Here is a 13,540-nt window from a genome sequence, read left to right on the forward strand (position 1 = left end):
TCAGGCACATCAGTTGAGAGCAATGAGGGTACCTGACTGGCCACATGAAAATAGGGAACAAATGTAGAATGCACAAGCCAGGGCTGAGAGAACAGGACCTACTGCATGATAGTCCAGATCACAATGCTGGGCACTAGAGCTGAGTCAGGATCAGTGTGGGTATCCAAACAACACCCACAGAGTTCAGAGTCTGGCAGGATGGCTCCTTAGGCATGCAGACCACAGTACTATAAGAAGTGGAAGGTCAGGGAGCCTGATTCCTCCAGCTCCATTTGTCTTTCTCAGGATTGCTTTGGGTATTTGGGGTCTTTCATGTTTCCATACTTACAATAGTGAAGACATGGAAGCAACCTAAATGTCCATCAACAGAGGAATGGATAAAAAAAGATGTGGTACAGATATAGAATGGAGTATTAGCCATAAAAAAAAAAAATGAAGTAATGCCATTTGCAGCAACATGGATGGAGCTAGAGATGATCATACTAAGTGAAGTAAGTCAGATAAAGACAAATATCATATGATATTGCTTATATGTGGAATCTAAAAAAAATGATACAAGTGATATTTACAAAACAGAAACAGACTCACAGACTTCAAAAACAAACTTTTGGTTACCAAAGGGGAACGGTGGGGTGGGGGAGGCATAAATTAGGAGTTTGGGATTAACATATACACACTACCATATATAAAATTGATAATCAAAGGGGACCTACTGGATAACACAGGGAACTCTACTTAATATTCTGTAATGACCTATATGAGAAGGGAATATGAGGAAGAATGGATATGTATATATGTGTTGTGTGGGCCAAAAAGTGTCTTCGGTTTTTTAGCAAAAATAAAAGACACATTTTTCATTTTCACCAAGAACTTTATTTGACAATGTATTCACCCTTTTGTTCCACTACCTTCTGCCATTTTTCAGGCAATTTCATAATTCCATCTTCCCAAAACTTATCTTTTTGAGCAAAGAACTCTTCCAGGTGCCTTTTACAGTCTTCCAGGGGATTGAAAATTCTTCTGTTAAGAGAATTTTGTAAAGACCTAAATAAATGGAAATCCGAAGGTGCAATATCTGGTGAATACAGCGAATGAATCAGAACTTCCCAGCCAAGCTGTAACAGTTTTTGCCTAGTTATCAAAGAAACATGCGGTCTTGACTTAGCCTGATGGAAGATTATGTGTTTTCTGTTGACTAATTCCAGGCGCTTTTTGTCGAGTGCCACTTTCAATTGGTCTAATTGGGAGCAGTACTTGTTGGAATTAATCATTTGGTTCAACGGAAGGAGCTCATAATACAGGACTCCCTTCCAAGCCCACCATATATACAACATCACCTTCTTTGGATGAAGACTGGCCATTGGTGTGGTTGGTGGCAGTTCATTTTGCTTGCTCCATGATCTCTTTCATTCCACATGTTGTACAGTAACCACTTTTCATCGCCCGTCACAATTTTTTTTAAAAAACAGAACGTTTTCATTACATTTCAGTAGAGAATCGCATGTGGAAATATGGTCAAGAAGGTGTTTTTCATTTTACTTACGTGGAACCCAAACATCAAAGCGATTCACATAACCAAGCTGGTGCAAATGATTTTCAATGCTTGATTTGGATATTTTGAGTATGTCGGCTATCTCTCGCGTGTTTTAATGTTGATTGCTCTCAATTATTGTTTCGATTTGATTGCTATCAACTTCAACTGGTCTACCCGACCGTGGAGCATCGTCCAACGAGAAATCTCCAACACGAAACTTTGTAAACCACTTTTGACATGTTTGACCAGTTACAGCACCTTCTCCATACACTGCACAAATCTTTTTGTGCGTTTCATTTGCATTTTACCTGTCTTGAAATAATAAAGCATAATATGCCAAAAATGTTGCTTTTTTCTTCCATTTTCAATATTAAAATGGCTACACGAAAATTCACCAACTTTGATGTCTTTTTTTAAATTCACATTGATATGACAGCTGTCATATACAATCTAACAAAATTGTTTCGAATGAAGTTAAAGACAACCAAGTGATACTACAGCCACCTTATGGAAAAAAACAAACAAAACTTTTGGCCCACCCAATATGACTGAATCACTTTGCTGTATGCCTGAAACTAACACAGCATTATAAATCAACTATACTCCAATATAAAATAAAAAGTAAATTTAAAAAAAAAGAAGTGGAAGGTGTGCTAAAAATCAACTTGCTTCATCATTCTGCCTTCTCAAGAGACCACAGAGCCTATTCCCTTTTCCTTTGATTCACCGGGTAACCTGGATATGAACTGGCATATGAAGTAGATAGAACACCTGGGGGGAACAAGGACCAGGAAACTGAATAATGAACTGGGTGTCTTTTGGCTGCTAAACTGATCTATGGTAATTGCTTACTCACTTCTAGCAGAGACTCGTAAACACATGTTCTATGGCACCTTTCCAGGGGTTTTGGAAAGGAAAGAAGGTACAGTATTGTGCTTATATTACACCTTTTTCAACAACTTTAAATAGATTTGTGGAAGATTTCATCCTTTGAATACTGAAATTCAATCTAAACACTCAGAGATAACTTTCATTTTCTAACTTTTTCCCCCAAGAAATTACAAGTCATCCTAACTAATTTAAACAAGCAACCCACAGTCCCTTTCAGATAACTCTGTAACTACTTTGTAGACAAGGCTTACAACACTTACTTGAAAGACTAGGAATGTGAAAAATACACATGACTCCAGCTGGAACTTCAGAATGAACTTCAAAGGACTCTCTTTCCCTAACAGAAAAATGAAAAACCAGGCTGGTTGGCTCTGGTAGAATCTCACTTACTCCAACTTTAGAGAGAAAAATCATTAGCACCCAGATCTATTTTGGACCAAGGATATTTCGATTACTAGAGAAGAATGCTATAAATGCTAGAGGAGAATTGAACTGTTCTTCTTTTGGTTTCAGTTGGAAGTATTCATTTGCCCACCCAAAAAGTTTCCCAAAATATAGCTTATTGAGATTATTAAAAAAGATAAATATTTAGAAGGACACAACATACTCAGCATATTTTAGAAAATGTTGTTGATATTAGCAGCAGCAGTTGGTTGTTTATACGACTTTGAAACAAAGACCAATCAAGATAAATCCTACAAGTTCTAACTAGTATACTGATTCAGGAAGTGATAGTTATTAATACTTTCTCTTAACAAAGTACATATAAATTATATATTATAAACATGTCTATAGATACCTTTAGAGTAATGCTTTCTCTTAAAAAGTATATATATGAGACATATATAAAACCTGTATTTCATATATGTTTGTAGGTGTGGTGTGTGTGTATCCTACCAACATAGGATATTTTCAGACAATACTGAAATGTCTCAAAGTCTAGAATTATCAACTACATTATGATCCTACATATATAATTATGCATGTGATGGATAGTTTATAAGTGTTCTGTCTCCAAATCAATGCAATATATTACCTCATTTGTATCTTTCTTTTTCTCTTAGTAGATAGATTCTCTGGGAGAATGAGAAAAGCAGCTCCTGACATCTGTGTACTTAGTCTGACACAGCTGGGGCTCAGTATTGCTAGGAGCTGGCCTGGCCCTCACACCTAAGGCTCAGTATTCACCCGTTTGACCCACCAAAACAGTCTCACAGATATCAACATGAAGAGAGGTTTCTCTGTGACTCTAAAGACTAAGACCACTTCATAATTTTGTCTACTCACAAGACAAAAGCCAAGTCACTGTACAAACCACAGAAATATCAAATATCTCCTGGCTCATTTAAATGAGTGCTGCTTCTTTAGCCATGACAGCTTTATTTTCCTTCTGGTCTTCCCTCCTTCTAGAAAAGATTGTTAAGATACCCAATCACAAAATTATCCCTACCTTCTGATAGCATCCAATCCAGAGTGTGCAAACCCCCATTTCTTTGAACCCTCCCCCCAAATCACCCAACTAAAGTACAAATCCTCAATTCTTTCTAATACCCTTTTATCAAGACACTCCTAAGTTCTCCATGGTGTGCAGTCTCTCTTGCAGCAATGAACAATAAACCCGACTTGTTCTACTACAAGTGAATTCCTGGTGGTCTTTGGATGGAAGGCATTAACATACATAAAAATCCTACAACAATATTATGCATCACATGATTAATTTTTAAATAAACATAGATGTGTTATATATGTATAAAATATGATTAAACGTTTTATTATATATGTAATACATGCATATGGGAGTGTGTGTCTGTAGATGCACAGAAAAATGACTGTGACTAACAGCCTCTACTCTTAGGGAATGAAGAGGTATTGGGGTGTTTGAAAGAGGGTTTTTGCTTTTGACTTATTTTTTAAATTTACAAACATATGTTTTTGTATTAATTTTGAAATTACATTTTTTTACTCAGTTATTTCTTTATATATTTTCCCATACATTTCCAGAGATTGTAACAGTTAGGAATTTTATTTGGTTTTAAGTATCAGAGATGTGTCTGTCTATGGTGAAAGAAATGAGGGGTTTATCCTCTGAATGTAAAGGAAGCCCATGGGCAGAATTCTAAGACAGCCTCCAAGATTCTCAGCCTCCTGCTATACGTGCCTTTTGACTGTGGACAGGACCTGTGAATATTATGGGATGCCACTCCAGTGATTAGGTTACAGTATGTGGCAAAAGCAAAAGGACTTTGCAGATGTAATTAAGGTCCCAAATCAGTTGATTTTTGAGTTAATCACAGGGGAGATTTCATCTCCCTTCATCAGGTGAAAACCCTTAAAAGAAGGACTGAGCCCTTCCTGAAGAGAGAGATTCTTCTGCTGGCCTCGAGGAAGCTAACAGACATGTTGTGAACTATGGAGATGGCTACATGGCAAAGTCCTGAACTAGATGTTGAGAGTAGTCCCTGGCTGACAGCTAGCATGAAAATGGAAACCTCAGTCCTACAACTGTGAGGATATGAATTCTACCAACAACCTGAGTGAGCTTGGAAACAGATTCTTCCCTCAGTCAAGACTCCTGATGAGAATGCAGCCTGGCTGACACCTTGACTGCAACCTTGTGAGACCTTGAGCAAAGGACCCCTAGGTGGGTACTTTGCTCAAGGACCTAGGCCATGCCCAGACTCATGACTCAAGGAAATTGTGAGACAATAAACAGGTGTTGTTTTAGGCCGATAAATTTGTGGTCATTTTTTATGCAGCAATAGATAACTAGCACAACATTTCAGAGATGGTATCACGACTCTAGAAAATAATCAGAGATCCAGGAAACTCTTCCATTTGCTCACTGTGCCTGGCTTCTTCCTCATGGTCATCCCAAAGATACAATATGGCTGCTGGAGCTCCAGCCACAATGCCCAAGTTCCAATCAAAGAGAAGAGGGGAAATAAGAGCAGGAGAGATGCATGCTAGTTGTCTGCTACCCTTTAAATAGTTTTCCCACAAGACCCACACATATACCTCCACTTACACCTTGCTGGCCACTCCTATCTACAAGAGAGGTTAGGAAATAGAGTGATTTAGCTGGGAATATATCCAATAGGCAAACAAACAAATACCAAACAGGATTCTATTAGCAAGGAAGAAGCAGGGTGGGAGAGGAATGGATATTGTGAGCAAACAGCAGTCTCTTCCACAGAGAGAAAAGGAAAAAAAAAATTGTTCTGGCAACAGCCTTTCAAATGGTCTTTTTTTCTGCCACAAAAGTTTTCTGGGAGGGTGAGCAAAAGAGATGAAGGGTGTCACAAGGTGCAAACTTCCAGTCTTAAAATAAGTGTCTTGGGGATATAATGTACAGCATGGTGACTACAGTCAATAATACTGTATTGCATATTTTGTAACTTTGAATGGTGATGGGAGAAACTAGTATGAAGAAAGGTTTCTAGTCAATACTAGTGTTCTTGATCTTGCTCCATCTCCTCTGCCCTCAAATGCCTCACACCCTTCTCTGACTTTAAGGGAGGTATGTGTTCACCCATGTACAAGTCCTGCCCTGTGGAATGACCCACAAATATAAGCTAAAGGCAAAGAAACTAGCTGATCCCTTCCCTTGTGAGGAATGTTTAAACCCCAAATCCAAAACATGGAGACATAAATCTTACATTTAAGCACTGCCACATTAAATCATTTCTCTTTCCCCTTCTTTCCACCTCACAGAAGGGCCTGTGTGTGTCTGAGTGATTAAAGATAGAACCAATGTGATTACTTGAAGATCAGATATAGAGGTCAGCTCACAGCAACTTAAGTTGACAAGGAAGAAGTGAGCTGGGGATGTGCTAGAGACCCGTCCACAGGGACAAAAAGAGGAACGTGGCAGCCTGTCTAGAAAGCTATGGGCTGCAGCCAGGAGTTGAAGGCAGTGCCTGAAGGGTGTGAAGAGCTCAGACATAAATCAGGCTGACTTTAGGACCTGCTGGGTGACAGAACCAAGTGTCCAAGAATACTATTCAGGGGAGCCACACACTGACATCTGGAGGAGTTCAGCCGAATGCAGCAGGACTCATCTGGCTGGGAGACCATTAGATAATTCACCAAAGATCTGTAGATAGCCAATGGTTTATAATAATGGACTGGACGTGGACTCTCTGTTAAGACTTTCTGATAATGATGGAAAGACATATGCCTAAACAAAGTAGAAAGTGATGTATCATAAAAAATTATCAACAACGTGCTAAAAATGATAGAATTAATTTGACTTTGGGGAAAGCAGGATACTTGAGAAACCTTCTTGAAAGCATATCTTGGGATTCTCCCTAATAGTGATAGTACAAGAGGAAGGGAAAGTGCTTAAAACTGTAGAATTAGGCAATAGAAAATTCAGATTGGCGTTCCTGATCAACTGCTGACAAAGCTCCAATCAGGGTAATGGCTGAGGTAAGTTCCTTCTCTCTTCAAGCACCTTATTTCATCATGTACAATGCTGTGCATTTGTCCTTTCCCCTGTCACCTTACTGTAAAAAGTATATAGGAATGATAATAATAAAGAATGGGGCAACACAATACTTCAAGCTTCTTTCTTGAGGTTGATTTTTTAAGAGTTTTATTGAAGTACAACTGATGAACAATACACTGCACATATTTAAAGTATATAATTTGGTAAGCTTTGATATACACCAGTGAAACTATCACCACAATCAAGATAATGAAACTCCAAAAAATACATCACCTCCAAAAGTTTCCTTAAAGGCCCTTTTTAATCCCTCCCTGCTTCCCCTTCATTACCTGTCCCATCCCCAAGCCCCTACTTATCCAATTTCTGTCACTATACATTAGTTTGTATTTCCTAGAATTTTATATAAATGGATTCATACAGTGTGTCCATCTGTTTGTTTTACTTCTTTCACTCAGCATATGTATTTTGAGCTTCATCCATGTAATAGCATATATCAATAGTTCATTCCTTTTCATTGCTGAGTTATATTCCATTGTATATCACTCATTTTTAGATCCACCATCTTTGTTTCCTTTTTGACATGTTCCTTTCCTTTTTCTTATTATCAACCTGCTTATTATAGAAACTTTCATAATAATTCAAAAGGGTAAAGGAACAGGGAAAAAAATCACCTACAGAAAGCTTTCATATTTGAAATAAAAACCAACAAACAAAACTAAACAAAAACCTCTGAAGACTAAAAAGCGTTTTATGAATGTCAAAGAAGTAAATCCTTACAAGAGTTGTTCGGTGTCCCTTGATAGATACTGGGGGAGGCTTGTGGTGCTATTTCAGTCTTAGTAGCCTTGCCTAGAGCTAACATTTAGAGCTACCTGTTCAGTCCTTCAAAGGCCGTTATGTAAATGTTTTACTTACACAAAGGATGGCTTAATGAGGAGAGGTTATGAAATGAGGCAACATGCTAAATCTAGTAACATAAGGGATATACATAAAAAGTCCTGAAGATCCACAGGCTAATAGCATCCAATAATCTTTATAAATCCGTGTTACTCCCCAAAGTGAATGGCATGAGTGCTGAGAGGGAATGCAATTTTGATTACCATGTGTTATCAGAAGTATTTCTACTGTTAAACCACAAATAATTTTTTTTCAACATTAAAAATCTTTAAGTGTCGTCCGTCTGCCATGGGATACACTCAGCAGCTGCTTCTTTTAGCCTAGCAAAGATCAACCTGACCTTGACCAATCAGCTTGTACTTTGAAGAGTGTACTTTGTGAAACATGTGAGTAGAGAAGTATTCATGCTTGGCAGAATTTGCTGTCTCTTCTGCTCAGTAGTTTACCATGATTAATCCCCATCCATCTCTCTTCACTGCTGCTGCCACTGCTGAAGATGACGCTGTCAGTCTCATATTTCTTCTCTATAGCAGACACCTTTCAAATGTTGCTGGATTCTGGCTGGGTATGACATTTTATGGGGCACTGCTGCCTCCAATCAGGCTTTTATGGGCTTGTTGGTTTGTGCACATGTGCAGACATTCTGACCCCATGACCTCCGGAATAGATTCTGAGAACAACTGTATCTGACCATTCCAACATTTTGGACATCCCAACTCTTCCCAAGGGCATGGGTGCGAAGAGTGCTCCCTTGTGGTTTTGGCTTACATTCTTCTCACATCAGAAGAACTAGTCTAGGAGAATGTGAAGCCAGGTCAGAAATGCTAACAGAGCAACGATTTTGCTGGCAGCCCTTCAAGTTCCCTGGCATGAATTTGAACATAGGGTAGTTTTTTCACAATATCTTTCTGTTTTTATTATGGTTTAAGTGAGCAGTTCCAAATATACATGAATTACACTTTCTGGTATAATCCAATCTGTAGAAAGGGCAATGACTGACAAAAACTCTGGAAAACTTTGAAGCCATTTTATAAAATTCCTTCTCAGATCTAGTCCTTTCTCCTTTCTGAGTCCTGAATCTTGTTAAATGAATAAAGTTACATAAAAAAATGTAGAAATCCATTCTGTGGTATTTCTAGTAATTTTAGTTTGTATTTTCTGTGCTGATTCAGTTTAACAACAGTGAGTTTACTTTTGGTAAGTAAGCATTCTAGCATAAGACATTTAAAGATGCAATACAACTTTTTAAAATTATTGCCGAATAGTCTACAAAAAATCTCCCTCCTTAAATCAGAGTTTTAAAGTATAAATGCCAGATTAAAATAATTATAAAGTCTATTTTTTCCCAAATTCCATCTACTGCTAGTAAAGATCTGGGTGCCGGATGAACTGGGTCATCAAGGCCTGTTCCTTTCTTTTGTTCCTCTTGACATTTACTCCACTTTTTCCTTTTCCTCAATAAGCTTTCTCTTACCCTTCTTGAAATTGAATACTTTTCTCTTCTTAGTCTAACATCTATTTTCATCCTCTCTTTTGATGGCTGATAAAGTCATATACACTCAATTCTTTCTCCACCGCCATATTCAAAGGAGTGATGTTCTACCCACTTACCTTTTCTTCCACTTTGAGAGCTGTACTCATGTTTCCTCCTCACTACCGGCATAATTCAAAAGAATATACTTGCCCTGGCACAGCATATCCAAAATCATGTCAGCAGATCTGCAATGACTTGGGTACAGGATTATGGAGAGGCACATCATGTGATGTTCGGGACAGCTGAATCAACATCTCAGGATTGGAAGAAACACACCATCAAGACCTAAAAAGATAAGACTTCTATTTTGTCAAAAACCATAGGAGATTCCAAAGCCAATGATCCAATATCCAACGCTTCTCATCACTATCCCCAATGGTTTGTGCAGCTCATAAAAAGGAGAGTGAATAATAAATTCTAACACTGAGCCAAGAAGACAAAATAGCACATTGTATCACACTCTGAAGTCAGACATAATTTGAGTCCTGATATTCAAGTGAAAGTCAGCAGGATGCTAGTTATAGGTAATAATATAATATCTGATTTAGCATTACAGTTGATGCAGTGATCTTCCTAGGCTATTACACATACCTAGGGAGTGTCGGGAGGATTCTTAAAAATGACAAAGCATTAATTTAACTACATTCAAGTGAGAGCACACATGATATAATAGTTCAATGTTTTTATAACTAGACTGAACACTCTGATAGCAGAGTGGATAGCTACATTTTTGTTACTCATATGAATCTTATTACTATATTTTGATAATAGACCCTAAGTAGACATTACAGAAAGTAATACTGGCTCTTTCACTATCTGAATGTCTTGTAAATTATGAGATGGTAAAACTATCTAGTTATATTAATATATTAATATTTACATTTAAATAAAGAAGAGCACAATACTGTCAAACCACAAAAGTTAATCGTAGTCATTCCTTAAGCATTATCTAGGACTTATTCATATTTTAATTCTTGTTGATACGATATGATTGGTAATTTCAGAATAGTAAGTGGTAAAATACATACTTTAAATGCACAACTGAAATAAAATGAGACTGTGCAAAACAGAAGGGTATTTCTTTAAAGAATTAAGCTGTAGCAAACTAGTTATGGACCATGATGTTTGATGGGATTTTGGTCTATGAAGTTTCAGATTTTGTTCTTATTACAAAGCACCCTGAATATTATTTTGAAGCCTGCTAATTATTTTCTTGGAAGGAGGGTGTTATGTGTACTATGAAACAGCATTTCAAACATTTCTTTCTGGAATTATATTAAAATATTAAATACTGTTATCAATAGCACATAATTATACATAAAACATATACTTTTAATGTTTTTCATATATCTGTGAGGTATATACAATCCACACACAAAGTCAGTTAAAGTAGACCTGTCTTACCATTGTTACCTTTTTGCCTTACTTTTTTTTCATTTTTGGATTGAATTTTGTACAGTGGAGGCATTCCGGATACAAGTCAACAACAGAGAATTGAGAAAACGCAACAAGGTAATTGTTACCTTTTGCCTGATGAACTCTTAAATCAACAAAGGAGTCCGCTTCTCCGTCTAATCAACGCATGTGGGTCCCCCGCCTGACAGAAGAGCACAGAAGTGAATCTACGCTGCGGGGCTTCTCTCGTTTTCCAATTCAGACATTTGCCACACAAAGTGAATAAAATAAACCTGGAAAAACATGCCAACGAATACTCGGGGCTATCTCTATTTTGGTGGTGATATTAAGAATTAAAGCACTCACTCCAATGTTCTGTATCAATACCTATACCATCCTTTTCGAATGCTGCCACCAAGGCAAATGAAGAGGGAATGTCGTCCTTACCACTTTCTGGAATGTAGGCGCTCAGATCAAGTTGAGCCTCTGGCAGCTGGCATAAAGAGATGATTTGACAAAGGGTTTGGAGCAATTAAAATGGTACCTTGATTCTTTCATTTCCACACGTGTATTCATCTGGGGGGGGGGGGAAGCCCGGGGGATTGGGGTATGGACAGAGAAGGGGGCAACCTAACACTGAAAGTTTTACCTTCCCACAGGGTTAGTCTCTGAGCCTGCAGCCGCGGGTTGTGCTTTCTTCTCCACTCTTCGGGTCTAGGAGGTTGGAGGGTCTCCCAGCAGGCAGCCCCCAGGTGGCAGGCAGAGACCCCTGCTCTTTTAGTGTTCGGCACCGCGGGCAGGCGACCTGATTCACTTTTACTTTCGAGTCCCCACCCGGGCCCACCAGAGCGCGACAGAGACAGGCCATCCGGGGCTCTGGTCCCAAAGGTGCTTGACAAGTGGATTCACACTAAGGAACTGAGTGGCCTCTCTCGGGGGGCCGCGCTTGCCAACCGGGACAGAAAGAGGTCTGCGGGACGTTGGTTTTTCCCCAAGTCTAGCAGGAATTAGGGCCGGGGGTGTAGATCCAGTTCGATTTTTCCACTTCTTTCAATGGGAAGATGAAATTGAAAAATGCCCTTAAGCGCAGAACACGGGGCGCGGGGAGGTCGGGGGGGGGGGGGTGGGATTCCAGCACAGGGGTTGGCAAGTTGGAAATCCGGAAGGGAGGAGGCCGAGAGACGGAGATGTGGGGGTGGGGGGGGTCTCTTTGTTTCGCGCTCCTCTTATCCTAGGACTGTGGGCAGGCTAAATTTCTAGCGACCTTTGGTGCTTGAACGCGGGCGAGTGGGGTTCTAGGAAACACCAGAAACGTGATCGCAAAGCTCTGAGCCCTACAGAGAACAGTCAGACAGGGTTTCCTGCGCCCTCGATGAGAGGCTACCTGGGATAGAACGGTCGACCTCGCGCCGCGAGGCTGCACCAGGGGGAAGGGATGGCGTTCTTGACCCCTTCCGGGAGGCAAGTGATTAACTCGGTTGAGTTGATTAAATGACGTTCTTTCTGAAAGGGGTCGTCTCCTGTGCCCCTTTCTCAGCTGGTATTTAGCAGGTAGAGGGGCAAAGCAAATTCTCCTCTCAGCCTGAAGTCGCAAAGAATTAATGATTTTTCTTAACACCCTGGATCCGGAGGCGTAGAAAATTCTGTAAATGTACACGCGCCCGGAGCTCATCCTCCCATTCACCTTCGCGGAGTCGAATCAGACGGCGACCTTTAAGACTGTCCCTGAAATCATACCTTCCGAACTGACCAGCCATTTACTGGGGTTTGGAGATTTTCCTCCAGCCCCGAAACCACCTTCTCTTCTACGCTCACAGTCTGCCGGTAGATGCCACGAATGATTGCCTCCACCCCTTAAAAACAGCCTCCACCCACGCTCCTCTCAGATACAGTAAACGGCCCCGACACGCTTTAGCCACCAGTTTTATTCGTAGAAAGTAGCTATAACTCTTGACATCACCTCCGCAACCTACCCGAGGACTCCAGCCGAGGACACCTTACTGAGACTTTTTTCGAGCGCTGAATTCTGAGACGTAAGGGAAGGTTATTTGAGGCATAGTGGTAGATTTCCGGGCTTCCAACTCCCTCCCCCGCTTGGCCGGTAATTTTCTGCTGCCCCTCCTCCTCCTCCTCCTCTTGACCTCCAACAAGGTACCTTCGCCTCCCTTCCCCCGACTCGTTCCCAGTAAACCTCCATCGCGCGTTGGAAATCAATCCTTTGGCGCTAAACTCAGAGCTGCCGGTTGGACAGGATTGCAGTGGGGCAAAGGGTGTCACTTCTTTCGGAAAGAATGTCATTTGATCAACTACACTTGAGTTAACTTGCTCCGGGTTTCCCGAGAGCTCGGGTGGACCCGTGGGTGTTTTGCTAGATTCGGTGCAGATGTGGTAGCTTTCAGCTGAACCGCCCAGAACCTGGGAGATAAGCTTTTTCGCTCCTCAGGACTCCAATCACCCCCGCGAGAATCCGATGCATTTAATGAAGGCTTTGCCAGAGGTAGGGTTCAGTGCGTCCTTGGGTCAGAACCTCTTAGCACATTGCACTCACTGACTCCAACCTGGGGTCCACGCAGACCTCTGGTCCAGTTAAAAATTGCCTGTTCCTAGTCACATAGGGTTTCAAAAAGAAAAAAGAAAAAAAAAACTTTAAGAAGGAAGAAAAGGGTTTCACCTGACATGGCCAGCGCTTTTGTGAAATCATAAATGTTTCCAAAAGCACAACTTTAAAGGGAGGGTGCAAATTTCTGTCCTCGCTTGGTCGAAGTCCTACCGGCAGTGAGATGCGGAACCTCGCATTCTCAAGACTGATCTGAGGTTTGCGGCTTCGCCGCTTCCGGGAGCG

Source organism: Mesoplodon densirostris, chromosome 3 (assembly GCF_025265405.1).
Source record: "Mesoplodon densirostris isolate mMesDen1 chromosome 3, mMesDen1 primary haplotype, whole genome shotgun sequence".
In the NCBI taxonomy this organism is placed as follows: domain Eukaryota; kingdom Metazoa; phylum Chordata; class Mammalia; order Artiodactyla; family Ziphiidae; genus Mesoplodon; species Mesoplodon densirostris.